A 16459-nucleotide genomic window follows, 5' to 3' on the forward strand; every position below is an offset into this window, starting at 1 on the left:
CACACAAATATTTTAGCTGAATAGCAAAAATTGTTGACCATACAGTTTTTATTTGAAGTTGTAAATGTACAGCCTCTAGGATTGTAGTTCATGTTCCTCAGTGCCTCTAATCTCTTCAGTTGACTACATTTTTGTCCAGACTTTGTCCAATTGAGAATGCATCCTACTGTCTCCAGATTAATCATGTATGATGTCCAGAAAGTAAAGGCAGATGCTACTTTTACCCAGCAGAGGATTCTGTAGGTAACCACTATTTATCAAGTTTTGATATCTATACTTTATCCAATAATTATTGCCCTATTATGACAGGAGCTAACTTATCATCTTCCATATGGCTGGAAAAGGTGTCAAACCCTTGCTAATTATAGATAAATCTATATTAATGATTACTGAGCAATGGAATCATCTGTGGTGCTGAACACCAGCCTATAAACTGTAAAGTTTTCCTGATACAGCAGGCGGATAAAATACAAGCTTGTGTTAAACATGTTTGCTACATTGAAATATTGACACTGTAGAGATAATGAGCAGGTACAGACATTATACTTTTACTGGTATAAATAATTGAACTAGTGTACCTGTAACAGAAATGAAGTTCAGCACAAAAAACCACCGCCTATATACATAACAGGCATTTGGGGGACACAGACTGATCTAAAAATGGCAGAACTTGATCTAAGATTTGCTCCCCACCATCAAAGGGCAAATGTGTAGTCTGTTTGCTACCACTCTAAACTATGCTGCTTACAGAGAACTGTGTAACTTAGATTGATTCTGCCTCAGGCTTTTTGAATGTCTGTACCCAGCCAATGAAAGCAAACACATTCTTGGTCTGCATCACCGATGCGCTCTGTTTATTACAATGTCACTTAAAAGATACCTTGCCCATTACAGTCGGCCTATAACAGCTTATCATCATCCATAGGAGAGGAAACAATGCAGAAGCCAAAATACTAAGAAGACTATAGACAAAATACACATGCACAAAAAAGACATTTGTCCTCTGAAGAAAGTGGCTTGCTTGCATTTCTGCATACACTCTAAAGGTATTTTTCAGCTTCTGTCTGCTGTTTCTATTTCCCTTTCCCTAAGGCTGTATACTATGATCAATCTTCTTTCTGTCAGATGAGATGGGACTCTCTTCAAAGCCCATTAATTCTCCTCCTTAACAGGCCAGAGGGCTGGCTGGCAAGACACTGCCTTTCTGCAGGAACTTGTCGTGTAGCTTGCTTAGCTCTTACAGTCCTCTGCTGATTGTACTTTGCACTCCCTTTTTGACTAGGCACTGATTATCACTGAATATTGAACCTGGTACATCTTCATGACATTCCAACTTATGGAAACAATTTGCAATTAACTTCAAATAATAACAAACTACAAATGGAAGCTAATGGAAGCTGCCAATAGGAAGATACAGTTTTCTTTCCCCATACACAGCAGGCATGGGAGAACCTGACACAATAAAATCTGTGCGAGTTGAAGTGGTGTTATCCAAAGCACAGACACATCAACACCTACAGTGCTGCACACTGCTGCTATCTGTCAGAGGGGAAAAGTTACAATATCAGCGTAGACATCTCTAAGTGAATAAGGGTACAGTGCTTATTGTTAGTCTTCAGCACAACAAAAGTAAGGGAATGAATGCAAGGAGGCAGGGAAGGTGATTCTGGACTACCTCCCCTGATCCTAGGCTGGCCAATCTAAGAGCTGCTCTATCTGGATCACTACCCCAACTGAGACTCCGGTCAAGCATATGTACTGTATGCAAGCTGAGCACTCTTCCTCCTGCCACTGAGAATCAGAAGATCTTTCTTTTAGATTTGGTTCCCAGTCTTCAGGACTCTATATTTAGATTTGTGAAAGCCTGAATTAAATATCTCAGTAAGTGCATCTATTACATGCTAAGCTATGATTTCCCTGAATGCTTTAAGGAGTATTCCTTTCAAAACAATGAGAAGAAAGGGCAAGCAGCAGAAGTATTTTTAGTGTTAAATTGTTTCCTTGTTTGTATCAATGAGTTCAAATATTATGGCAATTTTTCATGGAGATATTCTTTTAATCTTTTCCTATGAATTAGGAATATGTCTTACAAGATATCTGGCATTACTAAACAACATTTCCTGCATTTTTCAAGTAGTTTTTATCAGTTTTATCAGTTTTCAGTTTCAGCCTTTAACACTAACTTTTTATGATTTAAAATAGGTGTAAAAAAAAAGGAAGTAAAAGATTCATAAAATAAAATGAAATAAGGATTTCTATGGCATATGGCCAACACCAGAGACCACAAAATTCTTAAATTAGTAGTACCTCTGTGAGCTTGGAACAAGTTGAATGCTCAATATTAAACACTAGCCCACATGCAAGCTTTCAGACATTGAAGACTGATAAATCAGAGCATTTTGGATAAAATACTAGAGCACTCTCTAATATCAAAAGACAGACAGACCTACCAACACTAATGTTTTACCTTCTATGTGGAGGTCCTCTACAAATAGGCTGTTATGACCTCTGTTTTACAGTTTCATCTTAATGGGAACTAATAATGTGTATGGTACGTGGGCCTATGGCATGTAATGTCAGCAGTGAGTATAATTGCAAGTCATGACCTGAACTCATGGATTTCCAGTTATCCAGCCATAACAAAGAAAGCAATAAAATATATATTTTTAAATACTGATACATTTCTATATCAGAAGTTGCATATTTTCAGAAGAAAAATGGTCTAATTTGGTTTAAATTAATTAGTTTAGTCTAAATTAATTATCTAATTTAATATTTTATCACCACATTACTTAAGCATCTTTTCAGATATACATTTCTACAGTGATTGCAACACTGATTCACAGCCAAGGTGCTGTGGTAACTTGGGGTGCCTTAAGTTCCTTTCAAGAATGTGCAGAGTGCAGGGAAAGTTTGCACTGTGAATTGAACATGATTCACAAGATAAACCTGAGGATTTCAAATAGGAGTCCACCATAGTATTAAAAACATTCTGACCTGTTATGTATGGCCTGAGTTTTCTGCAACAAAAGAATCATTCTGTTATTTTTTTGTAATTAAAAAAACAATGAAATGTAAGGGCTGGGATTTTCTGTGCCTTGACTACAAAAAAGGGTGCCTTGAATTTAAATAGGCTAAGAACTACTGGATTACAACAAATGTAAATCTGACTGCACTTCACCTTAGTATGGGATAAAATATGTTTCCTGTAGATGTCTACTTTAGGTTTTTAATAAAAACATTGATATCAAAGATAGAAGTTGTTTTCTTTTTTAAAGAATATAGTTTTAATTATTCTTATATTTTCCTTAAACATTCTTGTAATTGCCAGTCCTTCCAAATGCTTCACCCAAAATATTGTGCCAATACTTACACAGTCTCTCTTAAATTCCTTGTTTTCCACAATTATGTAACTGAACCATAAATTTTTTCTCCCCTCCAGAAAATTGTTACCACAAATTTGATAGGAATAATATAATAGCATTCAACTTTCAAATAAGTACTTCAGGACTTGCCTCAAGGAGTCTAATAGAAATATAAACTAATATAAAATTCATACACCCCAATCTGTACCTATCATTTTTGTACAGTCCCATAATCCAATACTAGCACTAATATTCTTTTAATATAATTTCTCCCTTTGCCTTTGGCAGACCCTATAGCATTCACCTTTGTCCTCAGAGAAATCTAGGTTAATATTACATTTGTGTAGCAGGTTCTACATTTTTTATTTTATTGGAAAAGCGGTCTAGCATGAAAGAGTGAAGGCACAACCTTAGAATTACCTGAGCCAGTAGAGAGATATAGTTCCAATCACCAAGGGAAAATCACTTAATACAGTTCAGTCTTCTTATGAGGCCATCTATTTGCCAGACAAAGCAATTATTTCATTTGGATAGCCCCTGCATCACACCATGAACATTAACTATAGGCCTAACTGAGGTTAAACATATAAAGCTTTTGTTGTTGTTACTGTGCAATCACCAAGCTGTCAAAATCTGTCCTGACCTCCTTTTTAACTCATAAGGTATAAATACTAGTAATTAGTGAAACTGTACAACCTTCAGAATTACAAGTGGTTTGGAACTCAACCTGGCCAGAAAAATCACACAAAGCTACTTTACACTGAACTAAGTAACAAAATGAAATTCTGGCCACCACAGCAAAAATATGAAAAATCATCTTGAAAACTCAAGGATTTCTCAAAAATGAAGTCCTCAACTATTCCATTTGCTTTAAGAATTTCATCATTACATAGCTTCTTTTGCAAAGAAAACATTAAAACAAAATTACTTGTGTGGTAACAAATTGTATATCTCAAATGGTATGGCTCCTGTATATCTGTGTTTTGCTTTAAAAGTACAAAATCTAAAACTGTACACTTCCACTTGGTTTATCAATAAAACTTGGTGAGCTTATCGCTTAAGAGATGTTTTAAGAGAACTGATGGGGTAAATTTCTTGAAGGGAAAAAAAAATCATTTCCTATGCTCGCTCAGGCTTGTGCACCTCTTGGGTGTTATGAAAAAGCTTACAGTAAGTCATAGAGTTTTTTCAAACTTCTGACTTGTCAACCTAAATCACACAAACAACAAATAGAACAACAAATTCAGACAGACTCAGAAGGCTGAAATTGCTACTTATCTACTTGGGGTGCACTGGCGTGAATAGTAAATGCCATGAAACCTTATGCAAGAAATGTGTTCAGGAAGGCTATAGCTTATTACTTATTCTGTCACACCAAATAGTTCATAAATAAAATCTGAGTCCTTGCGTTGCCAGTTACCATAGTTCAATGTACACAAAAGGATACATTAGGGATGGACAATTGTTTCAGCTGGAGGGCCGCTTAATGAGTTTTGGCTAGCTGTTGGGGGCTGCAAGAGTAGCCCTGACCCTTTACAGGTGCCCCACCCCCAGTTGTCACCTTGGAACCAGAAGTCCCACCCCTGGCCCATTATCTTTGCCACCAGAAGTCCCTCTCCTTTACACCCAGGAGGGGAAGGTTGACATCTTGGAACCAGAAAAAAACCTCAATCCAACTAACATTAGAACACCTACTATAACATATTTTAATTTTATTACAAAAAATATTTTTGTCACCATTTGTACTTGCATAGTGTATATAGAGGTGATTGCATAATAACTCAAAACTAAAGTCTAACTCTTGTATATTATGTATGGGGGGCATGAGGTGTGGTTGGGGTGGGGTTGAGAGTATGGTGGAGTAGGCAGTGTGTGGTGGGTTAGCTATGTGTGTGGAAGGGAAATAGCATATATCAAGGGAGTGTATATGTGGGGAGGGTTGGGGGCAGGATGTGAATGTGTAGCATTTGTAGGCTGTGAGGAAGGGTGGGGAGGATGTGGGGACTGCTCACACACTGCCCCTCACAGCACACAGCTCCAGCCATCAGCGGCAGGAGCTGTATGAAGCAGGTGGCCAGTGCTTGGGGGCCACCCAGCAGTACACAGCTCCATCCAGTGCTGCACCTGGTGGCAAGGAGCACAGCCAGGCCAACCTGGCAGCCGGCCCCATTGCATGAGGTCCCTGTCACATGCACACAACTCCTGGGACTTGCACACCACCAGGGGAAGCCCTGCACAATGGAGTCAGCTTGCCTGATGTGCAAGTCCAAGGACTCTGCTGGAAGTGGAGGAAAGACCCACCCCCCACTTTCTGGCAGAGCCCCAGGACCTGTATGGCATGGGGTGGAAGGCAGCTGGCTCCATTGTGCAGGGCTTCTCCCAGTGGTGGGTGAGTGCCAGGAGCTGCACGTGTACTGTGCAAAGCCTTGCATGATAGAGGTAGGCCAGCTTGGCTGCACTCCTTGCCACCACATGCAGCACTGGTCAGAGCCACGCACCACCAGGCAGCAGTGCATGCACAGGGCACGAGCATGCCGAGCACCCACCACCTGCTGCTGATACCGCCGGTGGCAGGGACTGTTCTTCATGTGCGGAAGGGTGGGGGGGATCCTCATATCTCCTAACCTTCTGTCACACCCACACCCTGCACAGGCAAGCTCCATGCTCCCCCTCCTCCTCTGGGCACAGGGTCTATGCTGCCACCAGCCCCATACTGCCACCCAGCTGCAGCTCCCCCTCCCTCCGCCCCCACCATATCCCTACCTGGTGTGAGCAGGATGCTGGGAAAGCCAAGCAGTCTCCTGGCAGCTGCAGCAGTGGCAGCAGCAGACCTGCCAGGAAACTGTGGGCTGGCTGGGCCGGACCTTTCCACCCATGACAGAGGAAGCGAGGTGCACAGGCTAGGCACTCTGCAATTAGTTGGTGGGTGCCTGTGGGCTGGATGAAATTTCATGGCAGCCTGGATCCAACCCACGGGCCATATTTTGCCCACCCCTGGGATACACTCACCTGAGGAAACAAACTTAGGACACAAAAAGCTTCTAGTTATGGATTTGCATAGTCAAATGCTTATATGTGTTCAAAAGAATCATCTGACACAAAGAGGAGGGAAAAAATAACAGAGCTGGTTAAAAAATATTTCACTACCATAATTTGCACCCGTAAAGGATTATATGGTACAGCTGGCCAGTACTACATTGTGCCAAGTCTTTGATAAGCCATTAATGCTTGTAGGGCTGGAATAGCTGAGGTACAGATATAGATTCAGTTCAATTATACCATTTGAGAGGCACCTTCTTCCAAGGAAATGTGGCTAAATATTAGCCCCTTCATCATAACTGGAGGGAGGGAAAGAAACAGATGTAAAAAAAACAGTGCAACTGATCTACCGGACCAAAGCAATGCAGTGTTTTGGGAAAGCATCTATAGAACTATTTTTTGTAAAGATTTTCATTAATTTTGCAGCATATTAGCAAGTCCAGATATATCAAGTTTCAGTTCAGCATGATTTATTTTCACAGTTCACACTTCCCCCTTGAAACCATGGGGAATGTGCTATGCCACTATATCTTTAGCATGATGAACATCTTGCCACAACGATGAAATGAGCACAACATAAAGACTTATCTAGATATTACAATTCTGGCTGTATATGCTTAGCCGGCAATGAGGGATGGAATTTAAATGTTTATAGCTTTTCAAACACTATTATGTGCTTGCAAATGTTAATTCAGTTTCAATGAAAGAGTCAATCTCTTTTTTTACAATATAGAATGCAGTTTAATACACTATTATGCACAATAGGCCGAGAGTGAATGGACTCATAATTGATTTAGAAGCACGTACTACTATCCCTCTACTTCTACCTCTTTAGTAAATCATTTTTTAATCGGGCTAGTCTAAGCTGACCCACACAGAGCTTTATTTAATTTATTAAGGAATTTTTATATAGGGTTGACTGGTAATGCATGGCTGCAGCGGCATTAAACAAATTGTACAGTGAATAACAAAAAGGAAAAATAGAACAAGAATTCAAATAGCCTAAGCATATTGCTGAGGTTAAGACAGGTTTTAAATGAGCAATGTTATTCAAATACGTTTGAAAGGAAAAAGGGGAGAAAGGGCTCTGACACCATTAGGGTTTATGCAAAAAAAAAAGGCTGGGTTTGAATCAATTATTAAAGGAAGAATAAAGTGTGGGGGGGTGGTAATTTCACAAAATACATTAGTTGGCTCTTATTCCTTGTAATGTATGTGGGGGGGAGGAGATAGAAATTACACACAGGGAATAACAATACTTTCTCAGTTTTTACTATATACATCTCTCACAATCTGACTGAAAGCACCAGCAAGGCTGAGGGCCTGATCCTGTACTACTGACATCAAGCTTATTCAATTGACTTCAGTGGGTGTAGGTTCAAGTCTTTATGTATGATGTAGAACAAAGCCCCACAGGTTCAATTTAGTGTTTAGACACACAGGATAACAGCACTTGAAACCTTGTAAAACCAGCCCAGCACACACACAAGGGAAGTACTGTATCCTAACTGCGAAAAGCATTCACAGGAAAAAGCGATGGCTCATGTGAATAGTAATTTTGTAAGAAGACTTTCACCCCTAGGCCATTGGCTTGAAACCACCTCCAGGTCATTACTAAGTTATTATCATTCACAGCTAGTTTGATAGGTGACATGAAACGGACTGATACTTTCAGCCTGGTGTCCACATCATAAATTGGCAAACTTGATGGCAGTCTCAGCAGGGAGGTCAAGGATTGAATGGGCATGGAGACTTATCTCTAGAGGTGATCTCTTCAGGTCAGGGTTCAGGCCTATTTGTAGAGGAAGCAGCACAGCCAATCCCTTGTGCTGTACCACTTCTGCAGATAAATGTAGAAATTCATCTTCAAGTGCTGTCACAATCCAGCACCTTTCACAAGGATTAAATACCAATTTAAAATTATCTTCATCGGTGGGAGAACAAACCCACACTTTTTAAATCACATTTGTCACTAGAGCAATACTTTCTCCCATAAAACCTAAAAGGATAGAATAAGTACAGTGAGCCATTATTATGGTCCAAGCTCAGAAACAACAACTGTGAGGATCATGTGCAATGCTGATTTTCCAGAACTAAAAAGGGGTCATAGCATGTGACCCATTCCCAGTGACAAGACTGGGAATCCAGATGAAGCCCAAGATATGGCCATGCCTTTGGGAACTTTAAGCCCTGGCTGGCATAAAACTGAAAAAAATTTCAAAAAGATCAAAATTTCCTAAGGAGACTTTATGAACCACTGTCACCTCTAACTTATTCAAAAGAAAAATCCAACACACAACAAGAAACATTACTCATTTCCTCTGGCATAAATTGTAATTTCAACTGAAAATGATATGTTAACGTGGCAGGTAACTGTTGGTTTGACTGCAAAACTATCAAAGCATTTTTGCTTGAATGATAATACTGCACAAAATTACATCAAATACCATTTCTAGACAGGACTACTTCACATTAATTTAGCAATACAAATCAACCATCACTTTAACTTAGCTAGCTACTTGAGGAATAATCTGGTGTAGTATAAAAACACCCATGATGGCTGGATGCCAGCACCTTTCTTGGAATAGACACAATGAATAGAAAGGGGCCATGAGAGAACTGCTGCTCGGCTCCAGCTATAAGAATTGCTTTAAAACAATCCTGGTTAAACTGACAATGGGGGACCAATGAGAGCCAGCAATCACTGGATATGCATAAGGGTAAAAATTAAGCCACCATCAACCTTTTCTTCAACTTTTCCCTTTGAGTCCAAATCTGAGGCCCTTGCACACACTCAAATAATCTGGGAGAATCCTCCCCAGTTTGCTTTTCTGATAAGAAAATTTACCCAGAGCTGTAGGTACAGACATTTGAGTGCTAAGGCCATGAAGAATGGAGACCTCTGCAGTGCTGCCATTGTGCAGCCAATGGGGAACCCATACACCCATTTCAGCATGCTCTTCCAGCTCCCTTAGTCTCCCTGGTGACAGATGGCAACAGTCATAGGGTAGCGCTGGTTGACTGACCCAGACTGTCCATGGTTTCCCTGAAGCATAACATGAGGATTGTGAAGAAGGAAAGTTCTGCTCTCTGCTGCAGTAGCAGCAGAGCCCAGCAAGCGACAGACTCTCTTTCTGGAGGGGGGAGGGGGGGAGATGCTGAAGGACTATGTTCTCTTTTAAGAGAAGTCAGGAGAAAATCTCCTCCTGGGCATAATTTAACCCTAGTTGTACCCAGGATATTGTTGTCCTGCAGTGGTCATTTTTATTCTGAGAGAAAAAACCCTGAACATCTGTATACTTATAGTTTCTCATGGGAGACTAGGGTCCAAGACGTAAGTGAAACTAAGCTAGACCTTATCTTCCCACAGATTATCTTTATGCCCTATTGCTCCCCCACGGTTTTTTTTCAGATAAACGCTAAGCTTTTGTACTTTAGTGTACCTGCTTCTCCAGTTACATTTCTTACTCTGAGATCCAGGTTATGGTGTGTAACACAGGATTACTTTTGTGGTAAATTGAACAGAGGGTGCAAATAAAGCATTAATTACATATTCCAATATTTATGTCTTCCATTAAAGTTAAAATCTTTCAATAAAGATATGTTACCTATGCAGTACAATCAGTACTGTAAACACTGGAAATAGGGAGGAGGATTCTAATTCTCTCTGTTATGAAAGGAGGAGGAGAAATAAAAAATGCTTGATGCTCTTTTGATCGGATGAAGTGGCTTATCGACACAACAGGTCATGTATATTTAAACAGAAAGAAAAAAGCTCTTTGGGATCTGCAGCTTTAAGTGCCAGGAACACCAGATGTCTGCAATTTAATGGATGTTTATATTTAAAAAAAGAGAAAATTAATTTGGGCCTCAACCACACTTTCTATGGGATAAATGCCAAATCCAGAACTAATGAAGTTTTCACTATGCTCCCCAGTCTTTGATTAGTCACAGAATGAGAAGGCTTGCAAAAACCAAGGAGGTCAATCAATGAAACAGTAGGATGCCAACTCTGAGCTACTTTATGAAACTACACTAACAAAATGTCTAAGTCAAATATGTAGTTTATTTTAAAAGAAAACAAAAAAACAACCAACCAACTAAACAAAAAGCAATTAAGAACAACCTGAAGGGCAAATATGCCAAATCCTGCTTCGCAGGTTGAAAAGATAGTTTGAATCCATAAACTCCAGCACAGGGACATGCAAGCAGGAAGTTAAACTCCCCTATCACTCTCTAATCCCATAAAAGCTCCCATCGCCTTAATCCACAACCCCAGGAGGGCCTCCCTATATGCAAGGAGAGCGTTAGTGGAACAGAGAACAACAGCCAACAGACCTCTGGCAGATTCTTCCTTCCTCAAACTCACAAAGCTTAGTATTACATCACAGTAACAACTTATTTCTTGTAGGATGCCTCAAGGCCCCATTGTGTTAGGCTCTCTTTACATACATACAAAACCTAAAGAAGCTCCTGTCCTCAAACTGCTTAAAGTAATTTAATCAGAGCTACAGACTTTTTCCAGGTTTTTCTATCCTACTCAGCCTTACACAGAAGTGTTCAGAGGCTGTCACTCCATGGAAATACAGTAGACAGTATGATATCCAGGGTTAATGTGTAGTGCTAGATGCTGCAACTCAGACAGGCCTTAAAGGGGATGATACAGGTGACCCTTGAACCAACCTAATGCCAATAGAACTGGAAACTCTACTTCAATGGGAAAAATGACCATTTTTCTCCAATTAGAAAGATAAAGGGAAACTTATCTACTGTGTAACCCCTTTTTTCTCTATTTAGACACAACACATGCAGCATGATTTTGGATCCAAATGTTGTCCACGGCATTCATTAACTGATATGTATTAAGAACTTTCTCATCACTAAGAATTTAGGGGTATTTATTCTTCCACCTGACTATGCACCTTAACTGTTCATAATAAAAATGCTACCGTTTACACAAGTATTCTCATTATCAATGTAATACAGCTCAGGAGCATTATTGAAAGTTATGCAATAATTTGTCTTTTAGGAAAAGATGAATGGGTAACTTAGGTGCACAGGACTGAAAAGTCATTAATGACTTAATGGTGAAACAGATATCAATCTCTCTTCATTAGCTCACCAAAATTAGCTAAGGCGAGTCAGAAAATGTTCTCAGACATTATTTGATTCCAAGTGAATGAGCCTGAAGTATGAATCTTCTAAGAGCTATTATAAACGACAGTAAGAGGAAAAATCATTTGAAAAATTACCTCAACATTGTTCTTTTAATCATACATTGTATGCAAATAAAACTATCCTAATGTATCTCCTTTATACAAACAAAAGGCAGCAGTAATTCAAAAAACAGCCATCAGTTGACTGAAGTAATGCAGTGATATAATTCCATTTTTCCAAAGTTCATTGCAAAATACATTTGAAGAAAAACAGGGAGTGGCAATATTCTCTAAGAAAGTTAAAAAAGTGTCATCACCATCATTAGTCTGTATCAACTGAGGCACATCATCTACTTGCTTCCTCTTCACTGGGATGACTGAGAAGAACAAAGACAAGCTCTTTTTTTCTTCCACTATATTCACCTACTTGATCTGGGAAGGTGGACAAGCAGAAGTCTGGAAAGTTATCATATAGCAACAAAAGATTTATCCTGTACTAAATATCCAAAGTTCCACAATTTATAAAGATTTTCAGCTCTACATACTCACTGAACTCCTCACATACCTTAATTTAGGGCACTTGAGATTTTCCCTCCATATAATAAGTCTCTATATTCAAAATCATTACTGCTTTCTTTTGGACAGAAACAGCTTTGACCAAGTTTAAGTGTTGGCCTCTAGTGGCTAGATGATCAACATGCACATAATATGATATGATAGTTTACTCAAAATTAAGGAAGAAGCAGCTGCAACTCATCTGACAGAAAGCTCAGCTTATGGAGATGAAAATCATGTGTTCTATTCCACATGTGCCATGCCCATGGCTCACTTAAAATCTACAGTGTATACACCCCCGTGACAATGAATTTTTACTGTCAACAAAATAGGATTTAGCTGAACTATGCTGGCTACTGCATCTTGCCCTCTACCGTACTGCTTCTCAGTTCCCTATTTTCATTTACAGTGGTGGCAAGAATCTACCAAGGATCGTAAATGGGACCCATAAAATTTGGAGGAAAAAATCTCACATGAATGGTCTAAACAGAAGAAGCAGATGGCTTTTAAGTAATTTCTGAGTTCCCAATACTTCAGTCTTTTTCTAGCTTCTATATTTAACATTGTTGACACTTACACCTTTAGAAACTAAAGAATGATTTATCACTACAAGCGTCAAAAGTGTTATCATAGAAGAAAAAAAAAAGTGACCCAAAAATAAATAGCATACCATTAATAAAACTTGTGACTAAGAAGCTACAGAAATTCAGGAGAAAGTATGTGGCATACCATAGCACAGAGTCTGGTAGTACATCTATAATCTCTTCTTGTCCAAAATATTCCCCACGTAAGAACGCAAATGACAATTTTGTTCGGGAGAGGGGAGAGGTGAATCAAAATGGACAGTGATAGCTCTCAACCACCCTTTTAGCAATCACATGTGGAATTTCTTTTCACAGATAGCATGGTTAAGTACACTGCTGAAATCATGTGGAAACAAATGATAGACTTTTCTTGGAAATGTAGAAATAACTGAAAGTAACTTAAAGCATTGACACTGAGGGACTGGACCATTCACAAACAAACGAGATTGATTACCCATACCACTAATTTGCACCTTTTAAAATAAATATTAATGAATCATTTTTTAGCATCCACAAAAATATCAGTTTGACATCACTGAGATCTGAAGCCAGCCACATACAGAATGGACAACAACACTGCATACTTCAATATATAAACAAACCAACACATTTCAGCTTGATTCTTCCACACATACTTCCTCATGAAAAAAGGATAGATCGCTTTTCCCACTGATGATCACTGGTTGACCCATCAACCAACATTATCAAGTAGATGCTAATTGTGCTAAATCTTGTAATATGACCCCATGCATTAAGCTGGGATGTGGACTGTCTGCATATGGACCATCAAGCAGTCCTTGGAGAGTGACATTTTTTGGTTGTAAGAAGCTGCTATGACTCTATATATAAGAAAATCATCCTAAATGCATTCATCTGGCACTTAAAAAAACAAATTCACATAAGCAGTAGCTTCAGGCTGTATTTAAAAGAGCTTCCTGGCTATTGCTGTGGTTTTATGAATAATCAGAAATCAAATCCAATATTATTATATATATATTACTAGCATGTTTATGGCCCTGAGCACAGTAATTTCTAGAAGTATATTCATTCATATTCTCCTCCTCATGCATGCCAGTCATGGGTTGAAGTGTAGATGAGGGGTGTGCAAAGCAAGCCCTATTCGATTTGGATTCAGATTTGGCCTGAATCAGGGACAGTGATTTGATCGGTTGGTTCAGGCCTCTGTTCCTGATTCGATTGAGCCGAATCTGAATCTGAAGATTTGATGCTGATTTAGAGAATCAGTGATTCAGCCATAGACACAGCCTTAAAAGTTTTTTCTACATACCTCAAGGTACCAGCATGGCTTGTGAACACTGCGATGCTGGGGTGGATGGAGCATCCCACAAGATAGCACGGGGGGGGGGCCTACATGTGCTCTGCAGCAAACCTGAATATAGCCTGAATGTACTTCCGGTCCACTTCCAGGTCTGCTGGGGAGTGTGCAGGGGCCACAAGCTCAGCAATCAGCCACAGGGGGATCCCAGGTGCCCTCCCAGACCCAGGAGGCACCAGTCACTGAGCCAACGTGGTGCAAGACGGCCCCCCAGTACACTCCCCAGCAGACCCAGAAGTGGACTCGAAGTGCTTCTGATCTGCTTCTGAGTATGCTATTGAGCACATTAGGGAGCCCCCCACGCTTCTGTGGGACAATCCATTCACCCCAGCATTGCAGCATTCATGAGCTGCCTGCTACTTTGAGGTATGTAGAAAAAACATTTAAAGCTCTATGTCTGAATCTTTCTGAATCTCTCCAAATTGATTCAGAGAGATTAAATGGCCCTCTGCTTCAATTTGGATTTGGAGATTCAGTCACCGAATCAGGCTGAATCGAATCAGGAACTGAAGCTTTGCACAGCCCTAGTGTAGACTTCTATCCACCAGAATTCCTCTTATTGTGCTAAGAAAAAAAAAAAAAATTGGTCAGGAAATTCCTCCTTCTACTAGTACAAAGCTTGCCCTTCTTCAGAAAGTCTACACTAAGGCTACCAAATAACATTCAAGTGGAAATGAAATGCAGGCCTAGCAAATCCTCTACCATGTGAAATTTACCCCCATGCAAGAACATCAGGATTCCCTCCTTAAGACCTACAGCACACACTATAACTACTGTTATCAAAAGTGACCAACCTGAGATACCGTAAAGTCTGATTTTCAGAGAGTACATGGGATCTACTGTCCAAAAACAAAGCCCCTTTCAAGTGCTCCAAGTCAGACACCCCAAAATTAAGGCAGCACAAAATCACTAGGCACTTTTGGAAAACTGATATGTATTTAGAAGTTATAACTTATATTAAAGTTAATTATTCCCTTTGGAGTTTTAAAATGAGAATAGATTCAAGACAATGATAATCTCTTCATAAAAAGGAAAACAGACATGTTCCCCTTTTTTTGATGAGGCAGCTCAGTGAAACGAACAGTGGTGAACCAGCAGCAAAAATGCCAGAAAAGACCTGGCAACTGAAATAAGCTTTTTGGATGTATAACTAGGTTAGTGAACATACAGGTTTGGTTATTGTTTAAACATATCAGTTTATAGCCTTGCTTCCATCAGAGCATTACAATGCTCCACTTCCCTTCCAGCCTTTAAATCCTCCATCCACCCCAGGCACAACCCTCTATCATGGAGGGTGTGAATCCTCAGATACAATGTCTTAGGTATATTTATACTAGCAGCAAGTTCCCTTTCGGGGGACATTTTAGGATCTGCTTAATTCAAAAAGGTTGTGTTTTTTTTAATGTGGTCTGCATTTCAGGCTTCAACTAATACATAAATGATATTTCATATCTTTCCTTGGAAGATGACTACGCTTCGTACTAAATGTAAATAAATGACTATTAATAAAAACAGGGTTAAAGGTATAGTCACTAAAGAAGGGCAGTCACTAACCAAAGTCAGCATGTGTGAATGAAGATGCATCAAACAGCCTTTGTATGTTCCAACCCTGTCTGAACATTGCACAGCCACAGCTGGCAACTTCTTTAATAATGTGGGGTCTTCTGTTCACCATCTGCTGCCTGTGAAGGATCATACAGGAAAGGTGGTCAAGACACATCCGTGTCACATGTGTAGCAGATATGGAATCTGTCCCATTTTCTCCAGCAACAATCGCATCATTGCTACCCAAATTATTGTCTTTTTTGTCAGCTTGACTATTTTAACACAATCTCCTCTGGGAGGGGGAGGTAAGAAGAGGCAGGGAGGGGACAGGAAATCAACTCCAACAGCTATAATATATGCACAGGTGAGAATATATAAAGATATGCCCATCTTGCAGTCTTCACACAAGTGTAGTTGACTGTACCAGGTGCAAGACAATAGGTAGTCAAGCCCTAGGCATGTATCCAAGTGTGACATGTTACAGTTACTTACATAAAGATAACATTTTAGCACAGCCTATGTTTACCTACCACAGATATCAGAATATCAAAAAACGTAATTAAAAACATCTGTTATGGCACAGTGTTTGCTGACACAATGGAAAATTATTACATCCCATCACACATTATGTGAGGAAGTGCTGAATTACATTAGAAGCTTTTGTTCTTTTATTACAAACACACAGCAATAGATTAAAACACAACAATTTACATGACTTATGTTAATGGGTTGTGCACAAATAGGCTTCTTGAAAGCCAAACAGCAATAATAACATGACAATATTGGGATAGAAAAGAAAAAGAAATATATATATATATATATCCTGTTTTATATATAATTTTGTTTAGTTTCATCAGAAGTAAACTTGCTGGGTCCATG

General features: G+C 39.5%; 1 protein-coding gene and 1 long non-coding RNA gene across 3 annotated transcripts in view; both read right to left on the bottom strand.

The window, feature by feature from the left end:
- Positions 1-16459, bottom strand: part of ROBO2 (roundabout guidance receptor 2) — a 581029-nt gene that overhangs the window by 439541 nt on the left and 125029 nt on the right. The window lies entirely within an intron of this gene.
- Positions 4687-12425, bottom strand: LOC109305698. The gene is made up of 3 exons (XR_002099670.1): positions 12412-12425; positions 12106-12108; positions 4687-4890 (listed from the first exon to the last, which is right to left on the bottom strand). It is a non-coding gene; the product is annotated as an uncharacterized LOC109305698 (long non-coding RNA).

Source organism: Crocodylus porosus, unplaced genomic scaffold (genome assembly GCF_001723895.1).
Source record: "Crocodylus porosus isolate Cpor-Errol unplaced genomic scaffold, CroPor_comp1, whole genome shotgun sequence".
Lineage (NCBI taxonomy): Eukaryota > Metazoa > Chordata > Crocodylia > Crocodylidae > Crocodylus > Crocodylus porosus.